The sequence below is a fragment of the Neodiprion fabricii genome, chromosome 2 (genome assembly GCF_021155785.1).
Source record: "Neodiprion fabricii isolate iyNeoFabr1 chromosome 2, iyNeoFabr1.1, whole genome shotgun sequence".
Lineage (NCBI taxonomy): Eukaryota > Metazoa > Arthropoda > Insecta > Hymenoptera > Diprionidae > Neodiprion > Neodiprion fabricii.
Genome location: NC_060240.1, coordinates 35620963 through 35637577, shown reverse-complemented (window position 1 = coordinate 35637577; position 16615 = coordinate 35620963). Strand labels below are relative to the sequence as shown.

At 40.9% G+C, this 16615-nt stretch overlaps 1 protein-coding gene and 1 non-coding gene across 4 annotated transcripts in view; both read left to right on the top strand.

The window, feature by feature from the left end:
* LOC124174853 (intraflagellar transport protein 56) overlaps positions 1-16615 on the top strand; it is a 62237-nt gene that overhangs the window by 18986 nt on the left and 26636 nt on the right. Inside the window, exon 1 of one of the 3 annotated variants that reach the window (XM_046554424.1) lies at positions 11764-12052. The exons of the other annotated variants lie outside the window; for them this stretch is intronic. The gene's annotated coding sequence lies outside the window, so the exon portion shown is untranslated. Of the gene's footprint in view, positions 1-11763; positions 12053-16615 lie in introns of those variants that run through there. 3 annotated transcript variants of the gene reach the window in all.
* Trnat-cgu lies at positions 165-236 on the top strand. The gene has a single exon. It is a non-coding gene; the product is annotated as a tRNA-Thr (tRNA).

Here is a 16615-nt window from a genome sequence, read left to right as displayed (position 1 = left end):
CAGCGGAACGTTTACACGTGTTTAAAAAAATGACGCGAAACCTCAGCTTTTTACCTTTCCTCAATCCTTAAATACGTATGGTAAAAACGAGTTTTCCCATCGGACGATCGAGGGCGAGGATGAGACGAGAGTGAGTTATCACACTTCCTGGAGCTCACAAGCGAGCCTCTTTAGCTCAGTGGTAGAGCACTGGTCTCGTAAACCAGGGGTCGTGAGTTCAAACCTCACAGGAGGCAGGGGATATTTTGCCGAGGTTCGCAGTGTTCCTCGGGTCGACCGCTCCTCGCACAGCTTCCTGCTTCCTGGAATGGAAGGGGATTTTTTTTTTTTACTCCTTTTCTTTCCTTCATCCTTGTTTTTTTCCCCCCTTTTTTTTTTATTTCCTCCATTAGCTTTCTTCCTCATCGCGCGAACCGAGCTGAGCGTGACTTATTTAAATTGTACCGAGAAACCGATCAATTTCATTACGTATTCGCTCTCCTGTCTCTATTTTACGAGGCGAGAGGCAGGCGAGGGCGGACTCGGTCAACTATAGATGCTTACTTCCGCTTCGAGGACAGTAATTTTCTCATCAATGCCTCGGCACCGCTCGTCAGGGAAAAAGCTGTAAATTAGTTTCTTACGCCGCTTGTAAGGGACGCCAGGAAGAGAATTTGTAAAAAAGAAGAATGCATGGGAGATCAGAGGAAGAGTGACTAGTTGTAAGGTCAAATTTTAAAGGATACTCCTTAGCCAGCTCCTCTTTTCGTGGTAAAGATAGGTAAACGTTAATTCTTGGTATTCGTTTTACTCGTCGGAGGAGAAAATTGAAACAAGAAGAGAGTTTGGATGAGCTTCTTTTGAAGTTAAAATGAAATTCACAAGTCGTTCTACCCAACGGGTATATCCGGCATTTCCAAGTTTTCATAACTTTCGAACGAGCCTTTGCAAATTCTCCTAATTTGCAACAACTTCTCCCTTATCCCAGTGTTTTTACATAGACACTATGTGTGTTAGTAAACCGCGACCATTTCATGTATTTCGTTGTAGAAAGTGTGCCTGCACAAATTCGCATGAAACTTAGCGATCGATCACTTTTTTGCGCTTACTTTCGAGCAAAGTCTATGTTGCATGCGAGTTTCCACCCAGCGAATGAAACTTTCATCAATTCCAAGAGGCAAATCTCAAATTGTACATACAGTCGATTGAATAAATGTTGATAGCCGTGTACTTGTGAGTTTGTACACGGAAATGAGCCATAGTATGGATCTAGGTTGCGTTCGACTAATTTTCACTTGCCGGATGCGAAACAAATTTTCTCGGAACAAATTTCAGGTTCCAAATCTTACATGTATAAGCAATACGATGCACGACAGATTAATAGCTATTACCTACATTTTCGTAAATTTGAAAAAATTATTATGTTTGTATATTATAGCGTCATTAAAATTGAATTTGGGTAAAAATTTTAAACTAGCGGGAAAACCAAAAGAAGAATGAGAGATGAAAAGAAACTCTGCTATCTTGCGCCAGGTTTATCAGACACCAGCAGGTGTTTGTGCTTCGCGTCCGTTAACTCGGTTACAACTAATTAATCTGTTATTGATGCGTATTATATGAATTGGTGCTGCGTATATAGTACATAAATACGTTCTTAAGTATCTTTTCCGAGTATGATTAGTTCTTGACATTTGAAAGACGATTTACTGATTTCGCAGAACGAGTTAATGTACACGATTTTATAATGCATTAATTCTACAGATTCTTCGTTTTATTTTCACATTCATGAGACTGTGAAAAATTTCTGTCCCCTCGAATATTTCAGTTTGTCGGATATTTTGAATGCTTAGGTCATTTATTAAGAAACAACACAATTTTAAAATATTATCGCGCGTCTCCGTCTGCGAAATGATAAAAGTTTCAGTACAAGACTATAAATTTCTGCGTTAACGATTATACACGAATGGCTGCAATGTCGAATAACGAACCATATCTTTATGTCACGACGATAAAAAAAAAAAAAAAAACGATGAGAAGAAGCGATTTACGATTGAAATCTGAAAATGTGTACGTTGACATTCTTTGACAGAATAGACAATAAAGTTTCTGAAAGTTTTAATCAATCTTACAGTATTAGCGTCAATCCGATCGTTGAATACTCGAATCAATTAACGCGTTCGATGATACATGGCCGCAATGAAACCGATGCAGAAACATCGGATTAACACGAGGCTGAGCACGTCGACGGGATCATGAAAACGTATTGCATAATGACCGACCGACGAAAGCACTCATCATCATCATCATCATCATTATCATCATCCTAAGAAGCCGCACGCGAGTACGAGTAGAGGAGATGCGTCGAGGATGATACGGTTGAACGGAATCCGTGCTATCGGCGCGCGGCGGGCCGTTTTACGAGTGGCAGAGAGCGGCCCGGCCGCACGTTTTGCCGCAGCAGTTCCCGCAAGTCGTTACGCCGTATCGCCGATAGTGACTTTAACGAGTTTTAAAGAAAGATGGGCCGCGGGTGAACGGCAGATTCGCAATAACGCTGCAACCGACGAATCCGAGTTGTCACAACTCCCGACGTCGTCCGGCTCGACCGTTGCGACGGGTGATAGCCGTTAGAAACGATCGTCTAAATCTCATCGCGAAAAAGAAGAGCCGAGAAGAAGCCTCCGTGATATTGGGAACGAATATTGCAGGAGCGTGTCTGACGATAACAATAAAATATACGCAATATGGCGCCGAGAACTGCCGGCTATCGACGGACGAAGCAGGCTTCAGGTTAAATTAGCGAATAGAAAAGCACGGTGGAGCTTCGTGCAAGCTGTCGGGCTTCAGTTTCGTCACATTGAACGATTCACTGCGAAAAACATGACGCAAGAGATGTCTTAAAATTAAATATGGGTTCTTCTTCTCGGTCATTCGTACGCATTATCATTTTCAGAATAGGACGGAGCTACGAGCTTTCAAAACAGTACGAAAACTTTTTTTCCATCATATTAGGCGTAAACCGGGATTTTACGCCCTAGGTACGAAAATAGCTATTCCCGACCGCAGACGCGTCGGCTGTGTGGAAATAAATTGTTCGGTAGAAGCCGTAGCACTGTAGACCTCAATTTGGCTGCCGCCGCCGAACGGCTGGTCAGCTGGACTTCGACTACTTCCCCTAACGAAGAACTAGCAGAAGACGAGAGGTCTGGTGGTCAACCACATCCGCTGTCCGAGGAACGCGTCTCGCTTCGTCCATAACCGACCGCAAAATTCATCCGAACTTAAACTTGTCCCGTATCACGGATCCGAGAGGCGTTTCGCTTCGGCCTGGCGCTCGCTCTTATCAACGAGTATCCTACGCACTCCGGAGTTTCGCGGAATGGTAATCTTTATTCTTTCGTTTTTCCCCTTTCGTAATTACGCATACCCCGTATGTATATCACGGACGCAAACAGCGTGAGTAAACGTTTTCTGGTGCGTAATTTATTTACGTTATTAAACTTCCTGTCTAGATTGTTATACGTCCTGAAATTATTAATCACACCCAGATCGTACATGTTTGAAGCAAATAACGTCGATGTCGGACGTTTGTTTTCTCGAAAAAACTTTCAACCTCTACGTATAACATTCCTTTACCGCGTATATTTTTTCGTCCTTCCTTCTTCTCCTTTTCTCTTCTTTTTCTTCTTGCTAGAAAGCCATGTACAACCGCGGTGTTCCGGGAAGAGCTTTATTGCTCGGTAACAATACCACGAATCGCGTGGGAGGATGTGTCTAATAAAGGGACATTATTGAAGATGTAAGAGGGTGGTTCAGCGGATCCTGATATTATTTGTCTGCAACGAGCCGCGTATCTGATTCTGGGTACAATTTGAGAGAATTGCAGACGGACGGACAATCTCAGGCTCACGCGGTTGATTTCTTACTTATGGCACAGTCGGAGCATCTTTTACCGTCGTTCATTCAATCGTATAATATCAGGACAGAGAAGCGTGCAAAATAAGGTTCCAACTGAATACGTTTGCTGTCCCTGTTCGTCTGTATTGCAACGATTTATTAAAGACAAAAAGAAAAGGAAGGGAGTAAAGAAGATGAACACGAAGCGTATTGAACCCGTGCAGAAAGTGCTTGCAGGTGAAAACTGATAAGTCGAATAATTTTATGGGACTGAATCAAAGATACACCGAAAACAACGCGACTTGTTCCCGAATGCTGGACTGTTTCCTTTTTTGCATCTTTTTACATTTTCTACGTTGTCGATGAAAAAGAGGAAAGAGATGAGAAAGAAATACATCGTTGGGGTGATTTCTTTCCACGTATATGTTTGACGATATTAAGACTTTCATTGCGCGTGGGAAGTAAATGTCCTGCATATATTATAATATACGAGTTGAGTAAAATGGCTCGTTTGCTTCGTAAATACAGGACGCGGATCCGTTTTTTTGGAAATTCCAATTTCGAGAACAAGGCTAAATTCGGCCGTGTAATTTCAATCGCAGAATCGCGTCTGCAGTTTCTATCATGCCGCGCCGTTAATAAGAATAGTAACCTGCATGGTGAATATTTTATAAGATAGTTGAAGCTGTTTAAGAAAGGAGAGAAGGTAACGTGACATGATTCTAAGAAAAGGCGTTCTATAAATAGCCAGGTAACAGGATCAGCGAATGCTTTGGCTACCTGGAAACTTGTAACTGAAGTTTAAGACGAGACGTATTACGTCATCAGCTGATCTGCAACAGTCAGATGTTTCAATCCCTGACGTCACCCCAGAAAACTAAGATAAAGTTCAAACGACGGCCGTTATACAGATTAATAAAACCGTTCTGAAGTTAGTAACGTTCACCCAACGAAACATTGGTGGGAAAAATTATTATTATCCAAGTTCTTACAGTGACTTTGAAGTGGTTAAGTTTTAAGAATACGAATACATTTTGCCTTATTATAATTCACCGAATTTCAGATCTTTCATTTCTGCAACTGTGAAATGACGATTTTCCAAAACGTTAATCATTACAAAATAACTTGGGCCTCGTTAAAGTTGCCGATTAGAGAACCGTATGATTTACATTTTCAGTTGAATCACACACGCGATGCACATTCGCATCAATCGCTCGTCTTTGATTGTGCTGCTCATGAGTCATGATCGAGCATCATTTCCACGTGATCGGTTGTCCTCCGCCGATATGAATCCCAACGTTTTGCAGACACTCGCGCGGTGATTAATCGCGACGACCTTGATGTATTATATGGAAAAAATCTGCACAAGCCTACCTGACCGTAGTACGCCGGATCTTTTATTACCGTTACAGCCTTATCTTATACGTATAGTGACGAAGTCGAGATCCGATCGTGAATCATTTTACGTTCGACGATTTTCTTTCGATCAAATCTAATCGTACCGCTCGAAAAGTCCAGAATGACGTAGACGGAGGCGGGACTCGATGACGATGTATTGTTCACCGATTTTAATTTGCAATTCACTTGCTACGTGTGTAAGGTTTTACCGTATGTGTGTGTTTTTTTTCACACTTGCTGAATTTTAAAAGGCAGTTTAGAACGGCTCTGCCGATTATCATCTGTATAGGCTGAAGTTATACAAAGAGTACGGATTGACGTTACAAAGTGATTTTTATATTTTTTATAGCCAAGATTGCAGCGCATAATTTGCTGCAAATGTCTCGTTTGAGCTGTTAAGATTCGGAATTAATGGTCAACTTAAATTTAGAACTCCGAACGCGAGTCCCGCGTCCCAAGAAAGATGGATAAATGGGCTCAGAGGTCAGTTTACGCGAAAGGCTTCACGTCCAGCCGCTGTCCTTTTATCGTGCCTGCGCACAGCTCTCGAAGTGTGTAATAGGTACAGTAATTGCGTTTTGCAAACGCTTGTGCACGGCGAGTAAGTTTATTACAGGTATAGTCGATAATGATTGCAGCATGGTTTTCGCTAATAGATCTGATCGTACCGGGCAAATTGCTTCGGACGAGATTCTCTTCTATCCTGTAAATGTGCGTTGGATGAGACACCGTGAGATATGTAGACGGTTATACAGGTACAGGTACAGGTACTTGGAATACGTCGAGGCGTTAGAGACGACTTCCGAGAAACTACGGATGGGTTTCACACGTGTAATCACGTGCCGTGAACACAGCTCAGCGCGATTCTGTATCTATGGTGACGTCCTAATCGGGTAGATCAATAACCAGTACTTGTGGTATATTATCCGTGTGTATTTTTTCGCGTTACAGTAAAGCGCTTATACTTATACATGTTACTATTGTACGTGCGTACTCGAGGATGACAAAAAAATGCAACCCATCTTTGCGTACATTTTTACATCGCCCACGCGTGTACGGAGCTTTTAGAACATGGTTCACGGCTCAACAAGGAAAATTAATATGCGAGATATCATTCTGGTTTCTGAAAAAAAAAGAAGAAAAGTATATGATAATTAAAATTCATATACGAAGGAGTGTGCGTGTATACGTGTATGGGACGTATACTTGGAGGCAAAAACGGAAATACGAGTTCCGTGAATTGAAGTTTGATGCCCGGCTTTATCGACAATCGGGGTGGAAGCGAAATTTATTAGAGGAACGGCTCGGTTAATCGAGGGCAGCTGCGGTACGGAGAAAAGAGGCGACGTCGAGGGTCCCAGAAGAAGCAAAGCGGGTCCGAGGCCCCGAACCGCCCCACCTGCGCCTCCTCGAACAGCCGCAGTGTGCACCGGGTGCTGCAGCGAGGCTACAGCCTCGTCTCCGAGAAGCACGCGCTGCACCTCGCCGACGCAACAAAGACACGACATCGCCTTCGGCGCAGATCCGAGGAATCATTTGAATAATGCTTTTCATTGTGATTTAAGCTTCCGAGAAATCGCTTGATTATAAGCTTTTAACTGATGCGGCGAAGGCTCGCTTCGCGTAATAATCCACATACACGCGTGTACGTGAACACTTTGTGTTGGAGCCGATTGTTTGTTGAACTTTAATCAGTATTTTTTATCGAGGTGGAAACCTTCCGAGGATCAACGAATCGGCGCGCGACGCTTCGAAATTAGACAATTTTTATGCGGATCCGCTGTACGGAGACTTTTGTCCTATTTTTTTGACACCCATTAAATTTTACAATTCTTACGTTTTCTGAGTAATCGTGTCAGGTTTTCGGAAATTCTCGGTTTAAACTTTACCGTGGGTCTGAAGTAACGGTAATTTATCCGTTCATACTTCAATGTATGAGAACTTGTTGTCGAAACTTCAATAAAGGACAATGCAAATTAACATTTCAGGAAAAAATATGAAACAGGTTTCGTTTATCAGGTCATTCCACTCGTCGTTACACTGTCGATATAATCAATTTTAATCGGAGTGAAAAACGGCCCAAGGGATGAAATGACGCATCAGAAGCTCCATATTTTGGGGTAAAGAAACACTCCTAGAAGTTTCAGCAGAATCCGTGACCCAAAGATCTGATACTATCCGTGTAAGAATAGTTCGAAAAATTGATGATAAAATGCAAAAATAATCTAATTTCAGCTGCATTGGCGTACAATAATCCAAAATCGAATGTGAAACTAGCTGCAGATGTTTGAGCGTCTCCATTATTTTTCCGAACCTTTCTTAATCATTTGTCAACCCACGGGGATAAACCTACTTCTTCTTATTTCCCAAACTTTGAAGAGATTTCATTACTAAGAAAAATAAGAATTGTAATTTACGATTTCCCATATTTAACACATATCGGAGAGCTGAATGTAAACGAAAATTCACTTTTGCATTTCGACCGGCAGAATAATTTTACCATTTCCAAATCGCAGATCAAAGATCGAATTTCAAGTTCACGGCATTGCATAAACTTGTATTACTGACGTAAAATAAAGTAGTTAGTCATACAAAAGGAATAATATTATGCACTAAGCGAATTTCAAATATCGTTGCTCCTTGCCATGTTACCCATATCATTAATATTTCTACATAAATTATTGTAATTCACGTATTGCTTGATGATCGTAAGGAACAGAAAAAAAATAAATAAATCAGCATAAAAAAGTAGGTATTAAGAAGTATAATATATTACTTCATACTCTTTGAACTTTGCTCTGTTGTCTTCTGAGAACTACCGCGTTGAATATGTTTTTTAAACGTTCAGGTATTCTTCGGCTGGATCTTGCTAAATACGCAGGGATCCCTTTGAGGTGTAAAAACACAGTCACCGAGAAAATTGTACATTCTTGTAGAGTGTTGGGTGTGATTATGAAAAGCTTTATAGCGCTCACGTTATCTATAAATAAATAATATACGTGACGGAATTCTTTGAAAGGCTTACATTTTAATGCTCTTTAATTTCCCAGACAGATGTCGTATTTTTCCTGCTTTTCATTTCGCCTCGATTCACCGGCTTTACCCGATCGTAATCTTGGTTAACAAGAAGAGAACGGGCAATGCCACGCTTTCAAACAAATTACGCACCTGTTAATTGTCGACTTTCACACCCGAGAACCCTTTTATGTTATAATCAAAAGGGTCGCTTGGAATAATTTTACCGTAATTATGTCGGTACGAAATTTTGGCGGGAATTTCAAACTTCTCAATACGTGCCAACCATGATCGAATTCCGATGTATAGGTATACTCACGTTAATACAACCTCTCGGATACCGATAATCCTGTACGAAAAATCCGACCGGGTAAGGTAATTTGATTCGTGAAAATATTCCCTTTGAAATTCACTCGATTTCATAATTATAAGTTGCGACCGTAATTACTATTTCACAAGATAATCTTCTGGCTGAAAAATATGCATGTTATATGACATTAAAATTCGCGTCAGAAATGTATGTTAATATTATAGACCTTGAGTTTGTAAGAAATTTTCGACCACATTCGTTTGATAACCTCGAGTAAAAATGGAATCGTTCCATGCTCACGACCGAATATATATGTATATCATTCAGATCAGGGACGGTGAACTTGTGGAGTTGGAATTTGTTTACCTCTGCAGTACATCACGGAACAAGTATTTAGATTAACGATACGCAGAGTTGGTCGAAAAGATTGTTGACGAGATTTCGTCGGGTTAGTTTGATCACGGAAGCGTGATGTAGGAACTTGGGTTACACAAAAATCTCACATCCAAGTCGCTCAGCGTGTGTGCTCGGGCATTAACGACAATCGCTGATAAACCGTGTTACGCGAATTTCCAGGTATTATGTAGCGGCATGCCGCGATAAGCGTACAACACCGCGATAACTGTCGGTTAATTTTCATATTTCTCTTCATTCCTTTTGCGGCCGCGATCTCGGCAGGATATTTTTTATCCTTTCGTATTTCAATGTGGCAGGAATAATTATGAGGAAAAGTGAGGCGGTTCTTTTTTTCCGTCCGTTTTAACTCTCGGCGTGAATCATTCGCAAGCCGAAAAGTACCTCAAAGTTTTGCATTTGCATTTTTTATGAAGCGAAATTTGAACAGCAATGCAGATGTCACAGTGATTATATACGCTGTTACAGGCGATGAGGGGAAAACATTTCTGTGGTCAAGGCGTCGGATTGCTACAACGAATTAACGTCTTCGCGGCTTAATCACGGGGATAATTAACTGCATAAATTCACATATACGTGGGTATATTGTAAGCTATGGGTACGTGTCATGTATGTATTCGGCACTGACGATGTCGCTGTTGACATTGAAAATCTTAATTAAAATTATATAAAACCGAAAAGTGTTGCCAGCCGGTACAAGAAAACATTATACATAATAGCTGTATACGCGCTTAAATTACCAATCGGAATCGTTTTATTTCAATATTAATCTTCCCACTTACTTGTATTCATACATAATGTACCAGTATATAAGTGGCACGCTTCTTTTGCGTCTCGTTTGCGTCAGCTGAATTTCTTCTAAACAACCGTGCGATGAAATGCGATTTCACAATTTTATGTCGTGTAAAACAGTTGTTAAAATAATCCAATAACAATAATAATAACATCGTGTGCTACTTGCGAGGTTTTCATAGGTATAAGGAATTCGGGGCTGAAGATGTTTTGATTTTGTCGCAGTTTGAGTAGCATCGATTTGTGAAATGAAAAAATGATAAGGGCTTTACAGATTCCGTATCCAGGTTATAGAGCGGAAGAAAATAAGGACATGAAAATCCTCTCGGCGATTTGTGGGATGAGTGCAATTCTTGCGGTGAAAGTATGTACAACACGATTCAACTTATATACATACGTGTATAATGTAGTTGAAGTGATGCAGTTTGCAATCCGCGATGTCAACAGCTGCAGTTCCGCGCTATTTTTATTCAAGACGAAAGTAGAATAATAGTTTTTGTTTTACGGATCAAAAAGTTAACCCGAAGCAGCTGGGAGGAAGATGAAAAATATTTCTCACGATTAGTCGTTGCACAATATAATAAATAAATCAGAAGTGTAAGAAAAAACATCTGCAGAGTCCGATAAATGTGTGGATATGTAGCAAAACAATCTCATCGAGTGTTGTAATGAAATGTTTAACGTATAGAAATTGCTTTTTGTAATTGGGACGCATTGAAATGCCTTATTCGTACATTTTTACAGTCAATACACGGCCGAAATCGTAATCACCAGTAAGTAACGCATCCAAGCAAACCAATTGCTTAATTCGATCCGTCGCGTTACCAGTAAGTAACCAGTGTAATTTTCGTAATAATTTCTATAAATGTACGCATACAGCTTATCACACTCTGACGCATTTGCTGTTGTACGTACTATTTCACCGTCATAATAAGAGCTTCGCGTTTCGTATCGAATTTACACCGGCATTTCCATGATCTAACGCGTCAGAGTTTAGAAATATATCGCTTGATTCTCCTCCCGCGACACAGATGGCGCGTGCGACGTTTTAGCAAGGTGCGAAAATCTATTTCCCTTCTCCAAACCGGGGACGAAAATGCGTACTTTCGACCGAGGTATGAAGAAAAAACTATTTTACTACCCACGTTGCTACTCTACAGCTTACGGGTAATAATTTGTACTTGCAGTACATGCAAATTGAATTATATATAGGTACACGAGTAGGGTGACCTATACTTTGGCCTGAAGGTGTAAAACTGACGGTCGGAAAATGTTGGGAGATGTTTTACGTTCTCTCATTAGTAAAACTAAAGCCCCGGTTGCGTTCGAGGTGTAATGACTTGATGAGCGGTGTAAAAACTCCAGATAAACCAAAGTAGAAAAGCTTAGAGTGGAGTGAAAGAAAGGTTCAAGTTCGTTAGTTTTTTTATTGTTTGAAATTTTTCTGTTTTACAACGGATTGTACATATTATCTTGATACCTGTCCTTTGAACTTGACATAAAGTTTGTATGTAACGTGATATTTGTTAGGGAAGTATTGATTGTTTTGCTTATATGGTACACTTAGTATAACATTGTATGAAATTGTTTCGGGAAAAAATGTTTTAATTAACATGAACCCAAGTACGTTTTGTGGTATGCCTTATGACTACGTATAACTAATAATAGCTACTGGTTACAATGTTTACAGTTACTTTTAAAAATTTTTACTCGAAATTGCGTTTGTTCGTTGGTCTTTGGGTCGCTCTGTGACCCGGAATTTCAAGTTTTTCATATCTCAAGATACGAGATCGGTGAAAGGGAAAGTAGGCAAACTTTTTTTTACGTTGCTGGTCGCGCGAATCTGACAATGAGAACGCAAAGGTGTGGGGTGTAAAGGGCCGCCAGGTGGTAGCGCTCTCTGCCGGTAGGATTTGTGAGGAACGATGAGAGCAGCGTGCTTAAAGCATTGAGCAAGTAGTCTGTCGAGACGTGCTCAGCGTGTGTGTCGACCATTCGGTGGATGCCCAGGGGTTTTCCCGAAATACGTAATAATATATTTCTCGGTTAAACGCGGAGTTGAACGATCGTTCGCGAGGGTCGCGAGGTTATCGACCGTTCGCAATACACACAGGAACGTGGGAGCAACAATTAACGCGAGTGAAAGGAGCGCGATTCCTGGATGCCTCGAAACAACGACGAACCTTCATCTTCAGCGTCGGTCGATGGATACGAGAGAGGTGTTCGCTTCCGGACGAGACGAAGGAGGTGAGCTTCTCGATCTCGTAAAAAAACACTTTTCAAAAACATTCTACCTTCCTTACTTTTTAACCCCTTGCGCTCGGTCCGTTTCCTCGGCGAATCAATCCAACCTCGTTGGATCGAGTTTTCGTTCACGCACAACCGCAGCCAGCATGCTCGCTCTCTCTGTCTCTTTTTATCTCTTTATCTCTCTCTGCATCTCTCTCTCTCTCTCTCTCTCTCTCTCGCTTGACTCTTTGTTGTCCGATCGAACAGGTCCGAAGTTGTTACGCGCTGTCGACGACGGCAGCCGGCAGCGCCGATATAGAAGCGCTCGCGATTGTTTTCAGAATAAAAACAACACAGGAAACGATTCGTCGGTTGCGGGCAACCGTGTTGCATAACAATACGGGACATCGTAGGATGCCGGTTGAGGAAGCTCGGTTCAACTTGTACAGGTGAAAAATATCTCCCGCGTGAAAAGTTTGTCGCCTTCTATACCGTATGTGCTTATTATCTTTATGCATATACAAATTTACGCGAATGCGCGAAGGTAACCGAGGAGCGATTTCCGCTCCGATTTCCAGCCTCGAGAACCCGGGGTCACGACCTTTCTCGGAATAACGTTCCGATTCCGATTTGTTGAGAGATTGGCGAAAGCGTTGTAACGCGGATTACGCGTGCATATGGGTTTATTATCGGCACGAATCTTTGCGCTCGGCACGGTTTATAAATATACCAGAGTGAACGTATAAACACGTGGGCGAGACTTAACATCGTGCGTAATACGTATTCACTGCACTCTATGTACGTATGTACGTGTATGTACGCTGACAATGCAGCAGGGAGATTACAAAATTATAACAATAAAATTGCAGCGGAGCGAGAGGGGGAGAGACTCGATTGCGAGACGTTTTTTACCCTAGGGATATTGTGTGTGGATACCTGTTGTGTAGAATTGTTACCGGGAAAACAGTTACGAGTTATTAGACTCTCGCGCGCAAGCAAGGCGGCTACTTTCAAAACTGGCCTATTTGTACAATTGGCCAAGAGGCATGTTCGAGCCGCAAGTTGTATATTACAGGTATAACTATGTATCGATGTATACATTTGTTATCAAATTATCTAATCGACGAAACCGTCTCGGGCACAACGAACCGTGCATTGCACCAGATGGATTAATATACCGTGAAAATATTTCTGTACACGGCATAACGCGGCGGATATCCCATTTCGAATTTATATTATGTATCATGTATACCTTTAGGCATAGTCGTAGACGAAACTGACGAATTGTGGTAATTTGGCGAGAAATTTTTTACGGATACTCGCGGTTTTCATCGGGACGAAGGTGATCCAAGTTTAGGTAAAATTTAACTAGTTCATCAGGTACGGTTTTTGCGGTATGTACCTCTAAAGCGAGTCGAAACCGTACCGTATTATAGGTGGATATATTGCGTGTATACCTGTGTGAGAATAAAACCGTCAACATCTGGCCCCGGTACGCGGAGAAAGCCGCTTTAGAAATCCCAGCCAGACCGAACGGAGCCAATTCAAAAGTTTTCGCCGCAACTTTATGTACAAAGGCACATACGTATGGGTAGTCCGAATAGAATTCGGCCGCATCGGCGATTCGGGGAACATTGCCGGGGGTTGACGAACCGATGAGCCCCGAGAAATATAATTAAGTTTCGCACAGCTCCCCTATAATGATAATAATGATACTAGTGATGAGAATAATAATAATATCTGGGACCGTATCAAGTTCTGCAGCAGTGGTAATGACTGGCTCGCAAATATCCTGTCTATAATGTGGCATGGAAACGGGAATCAATATTCTCAAGCTCGACTCTACATGCCGGTAATATCGTGAAATTAGATAGGTAATCATTTTCCGTTAGTTGGTGGCTGCAGTGCCGGTCGATGCAGCGATGTATCGAAACGATTGTTTCTTACATGTATGTGTATGATACATTTGCATATAACCCAGCTAGTATAATATAATACGTACAATCGGGAGTTGGAGAGATACGTGGTTTGTATCTCTGCAGATAACGGATACGGTGTTTTAATTATACACATGCTTGATGATATCAGAATGCAAAACAAGTTGAAGAAAAATAGTCTCATTTTGCAGATCATCATATTTGTTGGTACCTCGTAGTCATGTATATATATATATATATATATATACATTCATACAGACGTCAGATGTCGTCGCTAATTTGAAAACAAATCTGTATATCGTATGCGTGTATTTGTTACACAGATCTACTATCTATAACGTATGCACAGCATCACGACACGCTCCATTAAATTATTAAAAGTTTTTTGCTAACCGCGCAAACTGGACGGAAAGGAGGCCTGAAATAATATCTGGATTCTCGGCTTGGTTATAACTTGACAACTTTCTTGAAACTTTTACACATGCAGAGTGGGCGAAAAAGAAACCGGACTGATTTAAAACGTGAATAAAATCGGAACGCATCGACCGATTTTTAAAAACTTTTTCCGTACGCAATTTGAAGAATAATTTTTCCTTTCGTTACGGGTTTTAAATAAAAAACATCAATATCAATAAATGTTCAATTTAATACCCATTTTGAATTGTGATTCGAAGTTTGATTCTGGTATTTTAGCAATTCTCTTAGATTCGATTCACGTGAAATGAAACGTTTCTTGTAATACCAGAGTCAAAAGGAGCTCTTTGAAGTTGAAATTCTGTTTTCGGGAAATTATCTCAAGAAAATCCACTATTAAAGGAATCGGCTGAATATAGTGTCATGATTTTTACCAAAACTTATAAGCGTCAAGTAAACAATCCGAATACCTACTTCGGCCAACAGTTAATCAGAATCCAATCAGAATTCAATCGGGAACGAACAACCACCAGGCAGATAAGAGTCGAATATTCTTTTAAATTGATTATTTTCATGCTTCCAGCAAGTTTCTAACAACCCGTTTTTCAAGAGCGTCAGTACTACGAAAAAATATTAAAATCCTAATACCCCTCCTACTTTCACAAAGCTGTACCCTTTTTCCCCGAAAATTACCTGGTTTAAGCATTGTGAAACCTGAAAAGAAGAAAGATTTGGGAAAAATATGGACGCTTTCATTCTCAAAGCGAATTGCATTTCTCGGAGGTATAATAATAATAACAACAATGTCCAGGTAAATGCGAAAAATCCTGTAACAATGTAACATGTACTGTTATAATATGGTCCCGAATTTCTGCTGAGCTGACGAGAGACGGTGAGACGGGAGGAATAAAAAAATAAAAGTTAAACAAATAAATAAAAAATGAGAAATACGAGCGAAAGAGAGAAAGAGAAAAAGAGATTGAAAAGATGAAGATCGTTACCCTGCAGGAAGATTGCTACGGGCTAAGATCCTTCCCAGAATTCTCTCCTTATTCTTCTTCTTCTTGGTCTTCCTTCTTCTTTCTCGACGAAGCGAAGATCTAGACGAAAATAAAGAAGTAGATCGGGGATTGAGGAATTAATTTTAGTTCTTATCCCGTGGAACGTTACAAGGATGATGATCTGCCAGTGGTTTGGTTACGTCGTTAGCCCGCTCCAGTGTTTTCTCCGTCAATCTGTAGAGTTTGTTTTTCAAAAAAGATGCAAGAGACGCACCGCGGGTCGCAACGCAATTATAAGATGTCTTGCGAAGTGTACTGTGCAAACCGTACACGTTATACATAGGTATGTGTAATACCGCTCACCCTGATCGGCATAAATTCAATGTCGATATTGCGACACTCCGACTATCGTGCGCTTGCACAGATTGCCTTGAGCAATTAATACCGAGTTGAAGAACGAAGCGAATATACGAGTGCGAAAAGCAGTAAAGTCCGTCTCAGGGCACTGGGAATAAACCGTGGTTTTTATAAATACACCTTACAATTTGTCGGAGTAAACGAGCAGAGACCATTAATTAATTGAAATCGATATATCGAAGGATCCGACAGGCAAAGAGACCGAAGTACGGTCCGCGATGCTTTTCCATGAAAAAGAATTATTCGATCATTTAATTTCTAACGTCGAAGGTAAATTCGAAAGGTTTTTATAGATTGACATACACTCAGCTTTGCCCATTTACACTAATTCTTACGGTAAAAAGACTTTCAAACGGCGCGGCGAAAAAGCTCACGCGTCACTGAACTTTATTGCATGCTGAAACTACGAACACTCGCACGAGGAGTTTTAAAAATTCTCTCGGAAATATTTGACGCTGACTCTAACAGAGCGTAGATATTGTATATTAATACCATTTGTCAAGTTATATATATATATCATTCGCAAAGTTTGGCAGAATGAGAAAAATTGAAAAATTATTTGCAAGATAATCTTGATCACGTGTTTCGAGGAAGAGCCTGGCATGAAATTAGACAAAGCGCAATCGGTGTGAAATTTCCCGTAGCAACGAAAAAAAAAAAGCTCGAGGTATACGCTATACAGACGTGACACCCGGAGTGACGGCAGTCGACCTCCCCCGTAGACGAAATAACGACGCGGCATTGTTGACGAAACTCCCAGGGCGAGTATTGAGAATAAGGCAGCGAAAATTTCCGAGCAAAGGTACCACGAG